Here is a 19,150-nt window from a genome sequence, read left to right on the forward strand (position 1 = left end):
CCCACACTTAAGATCTTGCAATGCCCTCATTTGCAAGAAATCAGTAACAATTTAAATTATTGAGGGTGATTTGTGTGAAAATGATTAAATTTTTACCAAAGTTTCAAAATATATTGGCGTTTGTTTGCTGAATGATAAATGGTGCACATCATTTGTTCATTCCGTCTTGTTGTTATTTCACATATATTTTGCATCTTGTCGTCAAAATTAGTTGCTTTTGCTGAACTTAATGCCAGTCTTTGAAAATGCGTTGTTTTACCCTGTTGTGTACATAAGATAAACTGCAAACATATATACATATTTTTGAAGTTTGGTTTATTACCCCACATTCAAAAATTATTAAAATCTAAGAATAAAAGTTAGAAATTATAAAAATGATTACAATATTAACAAAAATATTAAACATATCAATAATTACAAATTACAAAATAAAAAAAAAAATAATAAGTAAACTAAGGATGATATTGGTACCAATAGGAGTTCCAGGCATAACCATAAGTGCTATAGAATGCTTCGGCAGGGTCATACGTAGGATATGGTGGCTGCATCTCTATCGACCAAGGAGGGAAGACGGGTTTCGGTGTAGGAATATAGTTTCTACCTATATGTTGGCAATGCGCTATGATCTGGTTCTAATGAACTTGCCAATCTTCAAATGCTCTCTGTCTAGCATTTTCGTATTCCTGAGAAGCTATAAACCTATGCATTTCTTGCATCTCATTCCCCCTCCTACATTACCTTGTTCCTGGTTTCTCTCCACCTGTGGATGTCTACCATGGTATCGTACTGCGGCGTTATTTCGCCATTTCAAAACTTTCGCACCATGGTATACATTTAAACCTATAGTATCGCGGGGTTCCGGTTCTTCTAGTAATAATCCCCCCCGACTTATATCCACACCGAGATATTCACCAATCAAAGTAATAAAAATACCACCTCCTATTATGCTATGTGGACGCATCCCCCGAACCATAGCTGATAAATAATAACCCACACAATATGGTATACTTACAGCGCTCTGTGGGTCTCGAATACACATATGGTAAAACAAATCTTGTTCATTTACTTTTTCTTTGTTCTTACCCCTTTGTGTAATCGAATTAGCTAAAAACCTATGTATCACTCTTAATTCGGCTCTATCTATATCCAAATAAGAGTAGTTTCCCCCTTTGAAACGGTGATGGCTTGTCATTTGACTCCACACACCGTGTGTATCAAAATTCTCATCTATCTTTCTACCGTTTAGTATCAATCCTCTACAATCGGCAGACGCTAACTCCTCAGGCGTATATATACGTAAAGCCTGAGCCATGTCCAGTAAAGACATGTGGCGCATCGAACCGCCTAACAAAAATCTAATAAAAGAACGATCGGTTAAACTAGCTACCCGATCATTCAACTCTATACTACATAACAACTCTTCACACCATACTTTATATACAGGTCTGCGTATGGTGAATAAACATATCCAGTCATTAAAAGAAGAATTACCATACCTCTGTACCAGTAATTCCCTAATTGGCCCGGCCAATTCTACAGCTTCTAAGGGTCCCCATTCTATGACCCTCGGTACCTCAACAACCTTGGAATGAAGAGTATGCAAACCCCGTTGATATTTTGGATAATCTATCCAAAGTCTGTCAAATCTCAGGTTCGGGTGCAACTCTTCCAAGTGCATATCTGAAAAGGTCATGACTGGATGAGGTACATCCTGCTTGTAGTAGTTATCTACCTCCTGTTGGTCCAAATTCTCAGCAGGAGCATGGCAGGCTTGGGATGAAGATTCACCCCTTTCATTCTGCAAAACACATCAAACACAAATTTTGTGCATCCAAATATGCATTAGTGTCAGCAAAATCATCAATCAAAATAATTACAATGACATTATCAATTTATATCAAACTTAAGCTTATTTTCACATTTTTATCAAATCTACACTTTTTCAAATAAGCATATACGAAAATTTTCGCCAAGTTCATAAGCATTCAACTCAAATAACATGTCAAAATAATCATTACTAGCAAATAAACAAGTCTCAAATGGCATTATCTTTCAAAAATCAAGTTCATGAATTTTGGACTTGAAAAAGTCCACTTTAATTCTCAAAATCATGTTTAGGCTCAAAGTTTGGATCATTTAACTACCTAGACATGTTACACTACTCAATTTAGCAACAATTCATGACAAAAATCGGCCATAACCTGTTTATATCAAAAAACCCCAAATTGCTCAAGAACACAAACCCTAGATTATTCAAAATTTGAAGTTTAAGGCTTCTAATCATGTTAAACAGCATCAATCTAGGTTATACTAGCATAATACATAAACAATTTAAGTCTAATTACACTAAAAAGCATCAAAATCAAATTGAGGAAAAAATAGCTCAAGAACACCAAATTTCGAATTAAATGGTGTTTAGGTGTAGAAATTTACCGTTTTTCTTGAGAAATTCTTAGATAGCATCCTTCTTAACATGATTTTAGCAAAAAATTTGGTGATTAACGGTTAAAAATTGGGATTTTTTTTTGGGTGATTTTCGGGTTTTTCGGGGTGTTTTTCGCTGTGAAATTCGCAGTGTTTTTGTGTGGGAGTTGGTCAGTTCGTGCAGCTCTTTTATTTTTTTTTCTGGGTTTTGGTCCCTCCGCGACTCGCGGAGGTTTTGCACTGCAAACTCCGCGAGTCGCGGAGTTTGCTCTTTTTTTTTTTTTTTTTTTTTTTATAATCTTTAACTTATAAAACAATTAAGAAATTAATTTTAAAATTTTGTTTCCCTTGTTATTTAGGACGAGGTCGTTTCGGATCGATGTCCTAATCCGTCCCTCGACAAAATTTTAAAATTTGTCTTTTTGTAGCGATTGTTTTGAAAGCTAAGATTTTTGGGTTTTTTTAATGTTTTTGGCATTCTTTAAATTAATAAGATTAAAAATAATGATAATAAAAGTTCTCGTCCCTCCCTCGGGTAAAGCAATTTCGGTTCAAAGACCTAGTCTTCAACTTACGACGAATTTAAAAAATCATATTCTTAACTTAATGAGATAAAGTAAATTTTTGTTTTTAAATTCACACAACTTAAATATAAAATTCAAAATTAAAAATTCAAAATTCACACCAAACTTAAAATTTGAAATGCATAAAATTAAAAATTCATATTTTTAAAAATTAAAAATTCACACCAAACTTAATTTTTTTTTTTTTTTAAAAATTCATATTATAAATTCATACCAAACTTATATTAATTTTTCAAATATTTACAATTTTAAATATATTGTTTTTACAAAGTTTACAATATTAATTTAAAATTTAAATATTAATTTTAAAAACATGGTAAAAATAAAATTAAAAATCTTTTTGTCTTTTTATCCCACTTTAATCAATCAAATATTATCAAAAATATGCGCCCCTCTTTTCGGTAAAGTAATTTCGGTTCCAAGACCTAATTTAACTCATGACGAATTTTTGAAATATTTTGAGTTGATTGATTATAAATATTTATACCTTAAGAATAAACGTTAAATTTCGCAGTGATGTAATAAATTTTTTAATGATATCAATAATTTCGGTCGCCAAACCTAATTTTATTTAATACCAATTTAATACTTTTTAGCGAACAAATTAGCGTTTATTATCAAAAGGTTAAAAATAAAAATAAAAACTAAAAACTGTACAGACATACCTGTGAAATAGATTTCTTAGTTATATGATCTATTATATTCATAAGATAGTCGGTTTAATTGGTTTTCCATGGCTGCATAGGCGTAACCTCGAGCATTCATTGTCTTTTCTTCTAAACATATGAACGGTCCGTCTCTGCATAAAGTAACAAATTCGGTATTTGAATAGGTTTGATTATTTGAACATTTACCTTCATGTGACCATTTTCCGCATTTGTGACATCGTTCTAGGTGTCGTGCTCTTCTTTTCGCTGCGGATTTTGATTTTCCTTTACCAAATTGTAACTTATTATCTTCGCATCTGGATCCTTTTCTAACTCCGTCCATTCTTTCTCTGATTACTGATACTAATTCACTCGGTAGTATGTCATTATTACGTTTAGTGATCAAAGTGTGTAGCATTAGACCATGGTTTAGTTCACAGGCAGTCTTCATTTCGTAAAAACCTAAAAAAAATTCAGAATGGGGGGAGAAGACTAGTTCTTTAGGGTCTGCTAGGGAAAGACCATACGTGTTCCATTTTCGAGAACTACACGAAAATAGACAATCTAACTTTAACAGAAATACATATTATCCTTTAAAGACTTGATTCTCCCCACACTTAGTTAGCTGTGGTGTCGAAATTGTGATTAACTTCGTTGTCAACTTCCATCGGACCATGTATGTAATGTTTAACTCTGTGACCATTAACTTTAAATTCAATCCCATTTGAATTTATCAATTCTATCGTTCCGTATGGGAAAACTCTTTTGACTATGAATGGTCCAGACCATCTTGATTTCAATTTTCCAGGAAATAGCTTGAATCGTGAATTGAAAAGAAGAACTCTGTCTCCTTCTTTAAATTCTTTTGAACTTCTGATTCTTTTATCATGCCATTTCTTCGTTCTTTCTTTATAGATTAACGAATTTTCGTATGCTTCATGTCTTAATTCTTCTAATTCATTTAGTTGACTTAATCGTAGACGTCCGGCTTCATGTAAATCAAGATTACATGTCTTCAAAGCCCAAAATGCTTTGTGTTCAATTTCTACTGGAAGATGACATGCTTTTCCATAAACAAGTCTAAAAGGTGTGGTTCCAATTGGAGTTTTGTAGGCTGTTCTAAAAGCCCAGAGTGCATCCTCCAATTTAATGGACCATTCCTTCGGATTTGATCCTATGGTTTTCTCTAGAATACGTTTTAAAGCTCGGTTGGTATTTTCAACTTGTCCACTTGTTTGTGGATGATATGCGGTGGAGATTTTATGAGTTACTCCATATCTTTTAAGAACTTTCTCAAGTTGATTATTACAAAAATGAGTTCCCCGATCACTTATTAAAGCTTTCGGTGTTCCAAACCTTGCAAAAAGACGTTTTAAAAAGTTGACTACAACTCGTGCATCGTTAGTTGGGAGAGCTTGTGCTTCCGCCCATTTAGATACATAATCAATGGCTACGAGTATATATAGATTATTATGAGATTTTGGAAATGGACCCATAAAGTCAATACCCCAAATGTCAAATACTTCACATACTTGGATGACATTTTGTGGCATTTCATCACGTTGACTTATTTTTCCGGCCCTTTGACATGCATCACAGGATTTGCAAAGAAGGTGTGCGTCTTTGTAAATTGTAGGCCAATAGAATCCAGCTTCATAAACTTTTCTTGCTGTTAGTTGAGGCCCATAATGCCCTCCTGTTGGTCCTGTGTGACAATGGTTTAAAATTTTACTAGCTTCATCTCCAAATACACATCGGCGTATTATTCCATCGGGACAACTTTTAAACAGATGTGGATCTTCCCAGAAATAGTGTTTTATATCACTGAAGAATTTCTTTCGTCTTTGGTACGATAATCCTTTTTCAAGGAATCCACAAACTAAGTAGTTTGCATAGTCTGCAAACCATGGGATTTCTTTATAATCTATCTTCAATAGATATTCATCAGGAAAGTTGTCTTTTATGGCCGATTCATTCAGAACTTCTAATTCGGGATTTTCAAGACGAGAAAGATGATCAGCGGCGAGATTTTCTGCTCCTTTTTTATCTCGAATTTCAATATCAAACTCTTGTAAGAGTAAGATCCAACGGATTAATCTTGGTTTAGCATCTTGTTTCGAAAATAGGTATCTAAGAGCAGAATGGTCGGTATAGACCACCGTTTTTGCTAGAACGAGATATGATCGAAATTTGTCAAAAGCAAAGACAATAGCAAGGAGTTCTTTTTCAGTAGTTGTATAGTTCATTTGTGCTCCTTGTAATGTCTTACTAGCATAATATATAGGTTGAAATCGTTTTTCAATCCTTTGTCCTAAAACGGCTCCCATTGCAAAATCACTTGCATCGCACATTAGTTCAAATGGTAGATTCCAATTTGGTGTTATCATGATTGGTGCATTAGTGAGTTTTTCTTTAAGAATATTAAAAGATTTGATACACTCATCTGAAAAGATGAATGGCGCATCCTTTTCTATGAGTTTATTCATTGGAGTGGCAATTTTAGAAAAATCTTTTATAAAACGTCGGTAAAAACCGGCATGCCCTAGAAAACTCCTAACTCCTCTAACATTGGTGGGATGTGGAAGTTTAGCAATTACATCTACTTTAGCTCTATCCACTTCAATTCCTTCTTTTGAAATTTTATGTCCAAGAACGATGCCTTCTTTAACCATGAAATGGCATTTCTCCCAATTAAGTACTAGATTTGATTTTTCGCATCTAATTAGCATTCGTTCCAGATTAACTAGACATGATTTAAATGTATCACCGAAGACTGAAAAGTCATCCATGAATACTTCCATGCATTCTTCTATCATGTCATGAAAAATCGCCATCATACACCTTTGAAAGGTTGCAGGGGCGTTACAAAGTCCAAATGGCATGCGTTTGTAAGCAAACGTACCATAAGGGCACGTGAATGTGGTTTTCTCTTGGTCCTCGGGTGCTATTGGAATTTGAAAATATCCGGAAAATCCATCTAGAAAACAATAGTAACTATTTCCGGCTAATCTTTCCAACATTTGATCTATGAAAGGTAAGGGAAAGTGATCTTTTCTGGTGGCGTCATTTAATTTTCTATAATCAATACATACACGCCATCCTGTTACAGTCCTAGTAGGAATAAGCTCATTTTTCTCATTTGTAATGACAGTCATGCCACCCTTCTTAGGTACGCATTGAACTGGGCTTACCCATGGACTATCAGAGATTGGATATATCAAACCTGCATCTAGCAGTTTAATAATCTCTTTCTTAACTACATCTTGCATATTAGGATTTAGTCTTCGTTGGCGTTGCACATACGTTTTATGACCTTCTTCCATAAGGATTTTATGTGTGCAATACGAAGGACTTATTCCTTTAATATCATGAATCTTCCATGCAATGGCTGGTTTATGAGCTTTCAACACAGAAATGAGTTGTGATTTCTCATTTTCAGTAAGAGAAGACGATATTATTACAGGTAACTCAGATTCACCATGTAAATAAGCGTATTCCAAATGGTTTGGAAGTGGCTTTAACTCTAATTTCGGAGGTTCTTCTATCGATGATTTATATCGATATCTGTCTTCTTCTTTTAGCATTTGAATTTCTTCTGTTGTTGGTTCATATCCATTAGCTATAAGTGTAGCTAACATTTCAGCTTCATCAATTGGTTCATTACCTTCTCCTAAAGAACATTCTCCTGTTCCTTGTAATTCTGGAAATTCTTCTAATAATTCTGCATGTGCATCTATAGTTTGAATATAATAACATGTATCATCTGCAGATTGTGGCTGTTGCATTGCTCTATCAACTGAAAAGGTAACACTCTCATCCTCTATACTTAGGGTCAGTTTCTTACCGAACACGTCTATCATTGCTTTAGCCGTGTTTAAGAATGGTCTTCCTAATATGAGAGGAACTTGAGAATCTTCTTCCATGTCCAAAACAACAAAATCTACTGGAAATACTAAAGTACCAACTTTAACTAGCATGTTCTCCATTATCCCTCTAGGATATTTTATTGATCTATCGGCTAGTTGTATGCTTATTCTGGTTGGTTTCAATTCTCCAAGGTCTAGTTTAGCGTATAGTGAATACGGCATTAGATTTATACTAGCACCTAAGTCTGCCAATGCTTCTATTGAACTAAGACTACCCAGAAAACATGGAATTGTGAAACTTCCTGGATCAGATAGTTTTTCTGGTATCTTATTCAACAGCACTGCTGAACAATTAGCATTCATAGTAACATCCGAGAGTTCTTCCATTTTCTTTCTATTTGTGATTAGATCTTTCAAGAATTTAGCATATCTTGGCATTCCTGAAATCACATCAATGAATGGAAGATTTACATTTATCTGTTTAAACATATCCAAGAATTTGGATTGCTCGGCTTCAAGTTTTTCTTTCTTCATTTTACTCGGATAAGGAAGTGGTGGTTGGTATGGTTTAACATAAGGTTTATCCTTAACTGTGTTATTTTCATTAACCTTTTCAACTACCGGTTCTTTTTCCTTATCTTGATCAGGTTGTGGTTCTTGTGGAGTAGGAATAGTTTCATCAGAAGTTACTGGTATTTCAGGTGGTTTAAGTGTTGTACCACTTCTTGTGGTAATAGCTTTAGCTGTTTCATTCCGGGGGTTAGCATTTGTATCACTAGGTAGACTTCCCGGTTTTCTTTCACCTATTAACCTTGCTAGGTTACTCACTTCTTGTTCCAGATTTTGAATAGAAGCTTGTTGATTTCTAAATGCTTGAGCATTTTGTTCATTGGTTTGTTTCTGAGATGTGAAAAACTGCGTTTGAGTTTCAACTAGCTTCGTCATCATATCTTCTAAATTCGGCTTTTTATCATCGGTTTGTTGTGGTGGTTTGTTTTGAAAATTTGGTCTTTGCTGATTGTAAGTATTATTGGGTACTTGTTGATTGCTAGGACCTTGTTGGTTGTTGTATGGAATATTTCGGTTATAATTCTGGTTTTGATTGTAAATCGGTCTTGGCGGTTGATAATTATTCTGATAATTATTTCCAGGCCTTTGGTTTATGTATGAAATATTCTCTCTTTGTTCCATTGTTAATTCAATACTGAGACAATCTTTTATCAAATGTGGTCCTCCACACTGCTCACAACTAATTCGTATTGAGTGAATATCTTTAGTCATCTTTTCCATTCGTCTCTCGAAAGCATCTATCTTTGCTGAAATGGAATCTAAGTCATGGCTAGAATCGGCTCTAGCTGCTTTAGATGATCTAATGATGTCTTTTTCTTGATGCCACTCATGTGAGTGGGAAGCAGTATTATCAATAATTTTGTAAGCATCAGTTTCGGTTTTCTTCATAATAGAACCACCAGCTGCTATATCTATGTCTTTTCTTGTAGTGATGTCGCATCCTCGGTAGAATATTTGTACTATTTGACAGGTGTCTAAACCATGTTGTGGACATCCTCTTAATAACTTTCCATATCTTGTCCACGCCTCATATAGAGTTTCATTTGGTTTCTGTGTGAACGTAACAATTTCTGCTTGAAGTCTTACGGCTTTAGATGCAGGAAAGAATTGTTTAAGAAATTTGTCAATTAAAACATCCCATGTATCGATCGCCCCTTCAGGTAACGATTCCAACCAATCTTTGGCTTCTCCCTTTAAAGTCCAGGGAAATAACATGAGATATATCTGTTCATCCTCCACTTCTCGGATTTTAAATAGTGTGCAGATCCTATTAAAGGTACGTAGATGTTCATTTGGATCTTCCTTCGGTGCACCACTAAATTGGCATTGATTAGTCACCATGTGTAGAATTTGTCCTTTGATTTCATAATCTGGCGCATTAATGTCTGGATGAGTAATTGCGTGACCTTGGCCAGTGCGTTTAGCTCTCATTCGGTCTTCCATACTTAAAGGTTCCAGATTCTCCATAATTGAATTTGTTGAATCGGTATCACTAGATGATTCTGATTTAATGGTTCGTTCCTCAACAATCTCTATTTGAATGATTGGTGGTTCCGGAGGAAAGTTTAGTGGTTCAGGATCTACGAACCGTTCCTGAATATTCTCTGGATTCTCAATTGTGATGTTGGGTTCAAAAAATGGATTATCGGAAATTTGAACTGAAGTACTTGGTCTACTGGATGACGATTCTAAAGAAAAATCAACGGCGGTTATATTTGTTAAACGATGTCTTGATCGAGTTACAGGTGGTGAACGTACAAAAGGTGATGAACGTCTTGCTCGGTGCATTCACTGAATATCCTATTAGTTTTTAAAAGAAAAAAAAAATTATAATAAGTTATCCAATCAATAGACTTTTCTGATTTTGCCCACGTTTCGAATAGCCAAAAGATGCAGCAGAGGGGCAGGATTCGTTTGGTCTCAATATAATTGAGGACTGTTTGGCTCCAATAACCCGGTCCACGTACAAATCCAACTATTACTACGAACCAGAAAATTTTGATGTCTATTAATTTAACCACTTAAAATAAGTTTTCGTAATTTTGAGAAATTTAGATAAGAAGTAGAAAAAATTCTAAGTCCTAAAACTAGAATGGCGAGAAATAAGAGAGAAAAAGAGTTCGTCGAAAAAGGTTGAAAAAGAAAAAATGATTGAAAAATAAAAGATGACGGAAAAATAAAAAAAAACTTATAAAAACTTAAAAATACTTAACTAACCTAACCTTATTACTACAACTAACTTAAAATTATAATCGCAAATTGAAATTACTAATTGGAATGATAATTGATACATAGTAAAAGGTCTAAAAATATTAAAGCTTACAAGGAAAAACTAAATCCCAAATGGAAATAACTTAAAAAGAAACTAAAACTTAAAAAGGCGTCGCAAAATTCTAAAGCACCTAAATCTTAGTCTAAAGAAAAAGCACTTAAGGAATTCTACGGCAAAGCCTAAAAATCTAGGAGTAAAAATAACTATAGCAAAAACTAAATTTAAAATTAAATATGAGCTAAAAAATACAAATTTTACGCTACAACGATTAAAAAGGTACAAAATATAAAAATATACAAAAAGTTGTAAAAAGTACAATTTTTATAAAAATTTTATTTTTATATTATTTATTTTTTAATAAAACTACTAATTTTACAATTTTATTAAACTAATTTATACTAAATACATTAAATTAAATAAAAAGTAAAATTAAAAATAAAACTAATAATAATAATAATAATAATTAGGTTTAAAATAATAATAATTAATAATTACCGTAATTAATGCTCGATTAGGGCTTCCTGTGCGCGTGTCAGAGTAGCTCCACGAGTCGCGGCAATTAAAGAAGAAAACCCCGCGAGTCGCGGGGATCAGAAATTCAGCTGACAGGGTTGAGTTTTTACGCGTTTTCTTTATTTTTTTTTTTTATTTTTTTTTATGTTTTCTGTTTTTTAAATAAATAAAAGATTTTAAAATAAAACTTATATTTTTATAAACTAAAATAGAAATAAAGAAACTTATAAAACTTAAATATTTAACAAAATCTTAAAAATACTTATATTTTTGTTTTTCTTTTTATATTTTTAAAACGTATTTTTACAAAAACGAATTTTAATAAAAGTAAACAAAAAATCTTTTTTTTTTTTTTTATATTAGCGTTGCGCTTCCGGCTTTTAAGATAGTTCCCCGGCAGCGGCGCCAAAAATACTTGATGTTATGCGAGGTGTATATAAAATAGTTATTAAATTTTAGCAGGAAAAACTATTAAATACGATACAATTTTACACAAGATATTTATTTATTTATAGAATGGATATACTTAAACCTTGCTACAACACTTATAGGCAGTGTACCTAATCGTACAGTAGTGTAGTTTTTAGTAAGTCCGGTTCGTTCCACAGGGAAATCTTTAAACAAAGCTCAACGCTATATTAGTTTACTTTTATAAAAATACAAATATATATATATATAAGTAATATTATTATTATAAAGGGGGGTTTTTACCGTTTAATGACCGGTTTGTCGATTTTAAAACTTTAGTCGCAGTTAAAACCTAATGTAAAATATAAAATAAATACAAGACTTAAATTAAAGCGTAAAGTAAATAACGATAATGAAATTGCGAATAATAAAAATGTGATAAAATAAAATTGCGATAATTAAAAAGTACGATAATTAAAAGTGCGATAAAATAAAATAAATAAAAGTGCGATAATTAGAAGTGCAATTAAATATAAAATAAAGGAAATTAAATATGAAATAAAAGAATTATGCTTATTTAAACTTCCGTAATCATGATGTTTGACATGTTGATTTTAGTTTTATGCCCATGGGTTAATTGTCCTTTGTCCTGGATTATTCAATATGTCCGTCTGGTTTTTGTCCATAACAGTCCATCAGTCATAAATATAAATTGCGAGTGTCCTCATCAAATTATTATTATACCCGAAGTTAAATATTCCAACTAATTGGGGATTCGAATTGTAACAAGGTTTTAATACTTTGTTTAATGAATACACCAGGTTATCGACTGCGTGTAAACCAAGGTTTTACTACTTTGTTAACAATTACACCAATTACCCTTGAATGTAATTTCACCCCTGTTTTAATTATTCTAGTGGCTATTAATCCATTCCCGTGTCCGGTTAAATGAACGATTATTCGTACATATAAATACCCCGCCCATCGTGTCCGATCGAGTGTATATGGTAATTTATAGGGACGCCCAATTGTAAATCTTTATATTAACATTAACAAACTTTCATTTAGTTAAACAAATATAAAGCCCATTAATAGCCCATAGTCTAATTTCCACAAGTGTCGTTCTTTTGTCCAAACCCCAATTATGGTACAAAGCCCAATTACCCAATTTTAGTAATTAGCCCAACATCATGATTACTTCGTTTTAAATAAGCATAATAATAACTTAGCTACGAGACATTAATGTAAAAAGGTTGAACATAACTTACAATGATTAAAAATAGCGTAGCGTTACACGGACAGAATTTCGACTTACACCCTTACAACATTCGCTAACATACCCTTATTATTAGGATTTAAAATTAAAATTAAAATTAAAATATAAATTATATATATATATTACGTATATATTGAGAGAGAGATGAAATAAGATATGAAATTTGATCAGAATTCGGTTTGCTTTATAGCCAGGGTTGAAAATTGGGGCTCCGCGACTCGCGGCAAAATCCCCTTCAAACTCCGCGAGTCGCGGAGGATGTATTTACAGCTCACACCCTTGGAGTTTCTTGCTGCCGACGGTTTTAATAATATATATATAATATATATATAATTAATATAATTAATTATATATTATATTATATTTATATACATAGTTAACTTGTAATTTTTAGTCCGTTGCGTCGAGCGTTAAGAGTTGACTCTGGTCCCGGTTCCGGATTTTCGAACGTCCTCGCGTACAATTTAATATCTTGTACTTTGCGTTTTGAATCTTGTACTCTTGTGATTTCGAGACGTTTCTTATCAATAATTGGAACCTTTTTGATTGTTTTTTGTACTTTTGAGCTTTTTGGTCGTTTGCGTCTTCAATTCGTCGAATCTGTCTTTTGTCTTCACCTTTTATTATTTAAACGAATATCTCTTGTAAATAGAACAATTGCAACTAAAAGCTTGTCTTTCTTGAGGAATAATGCTATGAAATATATGTTCGTTTTTAGCATTATCAACGATTACAATCTGTGTTCAAACCCTCCAAAATTCCTGAAGACACTTCAAATAATGAACAATCGAGATGATGATCCAACCACATGTTACCCACAGTTATGTAACTGAAAAACTTATAAAATCAAAGTCATAGTTTAACACGTATCCGTGTCAGACCCTTTGGCATTTATTAGCTAAAATGACTTTTCAATTCCTTTCCAAAGTAGTCAGTTTTGTCACAGCTCCAGCAAGTCAACTTCAACTTTTCAGTCGAAACAACCTTATTATAACCTTGATATATACGTTGCCCTTTCGCCATCGTTACCGGGGAACCTTTTACGTTCCATCACATTAGCAATAAATTTACCAACAACTTCACTGATTTTTGATTTTCCGAAAAATCATTATAATTATCAAAACCCCATCATTTACCTATCTGCATCTTGTAACGAGAATTGCCATATGAATCATTGGGAATTAGCAATCAGTATTTTAAAATCTCGCATCATGTCGACGCCAACAGTTATACATATAACATCTATCTCCTGGACTTACATACTGCGAATGTGAAGTTTCTGAAAAACACCCTAAACTGCGAACTAGTTCTCGAAATTTTGAAAAAAGCTGATGAAGAAGCAAGAACTGTAAATGACCTTAACAGTAAAAAGTTTGATGATAAAGAATAGTGGGTTGGCAAAGCTCAGAAAAAGAGAAGGTTTGGAACTGGAAAACGGATTAAGCAAAGTATGAAGGAGGCTGTGGACAAATCACAAGGATGAAATCTACCTTCAAAGAATCCAAATGATTCATTGTCTGCTGAAATCCTTAACAAATACCTAGCTCATTGCTCTAAAACCCTTGCGGACAATATTCTTCATCATCCTCTTATCTTAAATATTCTAAGATATCATCGTATCTTCCATTATAAATATCCTCCATATTTCTGAAGATATTTTCATAACCATTCTTATCTGAAATCATTTATCCCCTCGCGTTATCTGTATCACATCATAAAGGAAACTATTTTAGTTTCTAAATTCTAAAACCTTCGAGTATAAAGTATGAATGTTTTGAAGTAGTGTTGGGAGCTGAAGCATGAGTTAGTATAATTAATGACACTTGATCAACGTGATTATATTACAGTAAGTCATGCTGAGTTTCTAAATGGAACGTGATGATTCACAGATTATAACATCATCATGTGTCATGTGACACGACTCTTGTATTCTATTTAACCTCTAAAGTATCAAAAAAAAAAAATTCTTGATGATTCGGTCTTTTCTAGAGTATTCTGGTAATTTAACAAATCAAGACCGTGCCATTACCATTTCCTTCTTAGAACATTAACAATGTTCATTCCGAAATTTATATCTGCAAATTCTGGACCATTACAAGCGATGCTTAATTGCAAGAAGAAGAAACGAAAGGACAAAGCTCCAAAATAGAAATTGGAGTATAAATCGCAGCATATAGGAGGGAGTATTAACTGTGGATGACAATGATTATAGAAGATAGAAACAGGGACTTTGAAGTATAAGGGAAGATATAAAACCCAACAACAACCCAGAAATATCAAACCATATATATATCGATGCATATAGCAATATAAAGACACGGGAGAACTAAAAACACTATAAAACCAAGAGTATAGTAGAAGTAAATAGATTCTTCCGGCAGCAGATGAAAAAGAAGAATGACAGATATGAAAGTTAGGAGTATATCAAGAATCAGAACTGTACAGAGCATATTAGCGAATGCTATAAAGTATGAATTGAGGGAGAAAGAATAAAAGGTGTGAGTTGTGAAAATAAGGAAACGAAGGGGGTGGATATATAGTAAAATATCTGACAGAGCAATCAAAAGAGATTATCGCATTTAATCAAAGCGGATCCTAACTTCCTTATTTGCCGAAGAACCAAATCTTATTACGAAGATTTTCTCTAAATTCCTTGAATTCCGGAAATCAACCGTGACTATGTCATTGGTTAAAAAGAATGTGCATTTACTCATTTCATTCTTTTGTGATAACTTCACTCGTACTCTTCACAAAAATCAAATTGTTTTATCTATATTACTTGATGATAATAAAACTCTAATTTCCAACTCGTATACGTTATGAAAACATACTTATTATCAGCCATGACCATCCCATTCAAATTTCGGGACGAAATTTCTTTAACGGGTAGGTACTGTGACAACCCGGAAATTTCTAACCAAATTTAAACTTTATCTTTATATTATTCAGACACGATAAGCAAAGTTTGTTAAGTTAAATCTCACGAATTTTAAACGGTGTTCATACATTCATTATAACCTCGACCAAATTCCGACGATTCACGAACCGTTATATATAAATAGATATGTATATATATATATATATATATATATATATATATATATATATATATATATATATATATATATTATAACTTGAGAATATTAATAAAGTATTAAACGTATAATACTTTACACGAATGTATTTGTTTCAATATGTTTATTGATGGAATTAGAAGATAATATCAAATGATTGATTTATCAGATACATTGTGATATGATTACGGGCCCATATTATGAGGTCCACTGTGATTTAAGAAATCTATTCTTTTTGACAACATTCGGAAAATGGTAAATTGATTTATAAGTAAGAACGTGGAGTGTAAATAACTTAGATGTTGGATATCGACAAGTTAAGTAACTCGACATTTTTCATTAAGATGATTTCATACGTTTATTTAACCTTTGAACTTTATCCCATTCTTCACCAACAGACTGTAATTTAAAAACTTGAAACCTATTATGAATATATATGATTCTACTTTTCTAAAACGTTTTATGATATAACGATTTCCGTTATTTTAACCTTTAAACAAAATGATTCTTAAATATATATAGTTTTGGAAAACAAAATTATCATATTTATTTGATTTAGTTTCAAACGTACAAAAACGTTTTCAGTTTAAAAAGAACTTTCTTATTAAAACGTATATAACTTTTATAAATATCTAGAACCACTTTTGACAACTCATTACTTAACCAGTATGATAAAGATAACGATATTTATATTTTATTTTATTAAATATATATAACGATTTAAATTAATATTATATATATTTATACGCGTATATCTCATATTATTTTATATATTTATTTCTCAAAATTAAATCATATATTATATCAAATAATATTTCAAATTATTTCAATTATATATATGTATATTATAATATATATAAAATTTATAAATGTTAATTAATCAATAAAAGTTGTTATGTTATATGTAATTTTAGGAAAGTATAAATGTTATATTAATAATATGACTATTATTTTTTTGTATTATTATTAATAGTAACATTAATAATTGTATTATTAATAACATTATATCTAATATAAACTATATAGATATGACTTATATAAGTGACGATAATACTAATACTATTACTATTATTAATAATATTATATTATTATAACAAACAAGATCATTATTATCATCGATATTATTATTACTAATAATTAAAATTATTAAAGTTATCATTAATATTATTCTTAATACTATAAAAATTAAGATTTTTAATAACTTTCCTAAAGTTATGATTAGATATTATTATAATTTACAAATTTATCATTTTTATTAAATGTCAATAATATTGATATCACTTATAGTATTATTGCGATTAGTAATAATATAATTATTTGTATTATTATTACTATTAGAGTTTTTATTATTATTAACTATATTAGTATTATTTAATATTTATAAATATTAAGTTTATATAAATAAAAATCAGATATATAAAAATAAGTACTGATATATATAAGTGATATATATTTATTTAGTATATCAAACCGATTTTTATTTTTTTGTATTCATCCAGCGACCCTATTACACTTGTGATACATAGTTTTATACTTTTACTATACTTAAACTTTACCTTTATTTTATTTTACTTTACTTTAACTTTAATAATTCATACTTTAATAATTCACTTTAATAATTCATACTTTAATAATTCACTTTAATAATTCATACTTTAATAATTCACTTTAATAATTCAAAAATCTATTATAAATAGAATTCAATAGGTTTCATTATTTCATAGAAACTTGAAAATATTTTTCTCTAAACTCTCTCAATCGATATATATATATATATATATATATATATATATATATATATATATATATATATATATATATATATATATATATATATATATATATATATATATATATATTTACTCCGTATTATTTCAAGATATTATTAGTATACATAAAATATTACGACAGAGTGCTGTCCGAGTGATTTTGAAATTGTTTTTCGAGCGGGATAGGGCTAAGAAAATTATGGGTTATAGCTATGGAGGTTATGGGTATGGTTCGGGAGTATTGCTCATGAGTCAAACTAGTGTTTATCATCCCCGTTGCGTCTACGTACTTTTCCTGCAATATTGAATCTCAATATTGATACGTGAGCCCTCATAACTTAACTTTTATATATTATTAGTGTATCCCTGACTAGTGCTCGAGTATATAGGATTATGCATGCTTATACGTTCGTTATTGTCGTTCGATAGGTTATGTCGAATCTTGAATTAAATACATATGCTATTAAGATAAGGTATATGATAAGCATGTCATTGGAAAGCTAGCGAAAAATTGAGAACTTTTCATTTAGATATCGAATGGTTTTGATGAACGGTTTAGAAGTTATAGTCAATTGAATTTTTATAAAAAATGATTATTATTATCGTCGTTATAATCTTATTATTATTATTATTATTATTATTATTATTATTATTATTATTATTATTATTATTATTATTATTATTATCATTGTCGTTATTAATAAAAGATATTATTGTTATTTTTATTATTATTATCGTTATTATCGTTAAGGTTATAATTAGTAGTAGTATTATTATTATTATTATTATTATTATTATTATTATTATTATCATTCAAATAGTTATTAGTATTATCATTAATATTATTATTATTAGTATTATTATAATTAAAACTAATATTAGTAACATCTAATTATTATGATTACAATTATTATTATTAATATGAACGGATATAAAAGACGACTAAAAGCTATTAAATAAAGCGATTAGGAAATAATGAGTATGAGTATTATGATGAAATTAAGATATTGTAAGATATTGATTTAAAGGAAAAATATCGTTTTTATTATTTTACTATTATTATTATTAAAAGTATTATTAATATTAAAACTATCATTTTTACTAAAATTATTATTTTTAATAAAAATATCATTGTTAATATGAAACATCATTATTATTATTATCATTTTAGTACTATTATTAATAAAAATTATCATTTTATCATTTTTAGAAAATATAATTATTGTTATTTTTATTAGTAGAAGAATAATAATTATTACCAAATAATACAACTTTTACTTATTATTATTATTATCAATATTATTTTATCAAATAAATATGTGATACAAAGATATTTTACTACGTATAATATAATTACATTAATAATACCTATCATATTATTTTTATGATATTAAATGAACTTTATAAATTTTATTACTTACGATATATAAAAGTATATTTTTATTATATAAATTTTAATATAAAATTTTATTTATTAATAAAAGAACTATATTATTTACTTTAATAAAATCTGTTAAAAATATTTAAATATATAAAACGACTATATTTAAACTATATAATAATCATGTATAAATTTTGGAAGACATTTTGGTCAATATGACTTTTGTTGACTTTTGCATATTTAGTCTCGAGCATTAGGATTGTGATACACTACGACTTGACCTAAATTGTTAGACAGATATTGATGAAACATATAAATATATATAATTAATATAGGTTCGTGAATCCAAGGCCAACCTTGCACTTG

Source organism: Rutidosis leptorrhynchoides, chromosome 3 (genome assembly GCF_046630445.1).
Source record: "Rutidosis leptorrhynchoides isolate AG116_Rl617_1_P2 chromosome 3, CSIRO_AGI_Rlap_v1, whole genome shotgun sequence".
NCBI classification, from domain to species: Eukaryota; Viridiplantae; Streptophyta; class Magnoliopsida; order Asterales; family Asteraceae; genus Rutidosis; species Rutidosis leptorrhynchoides.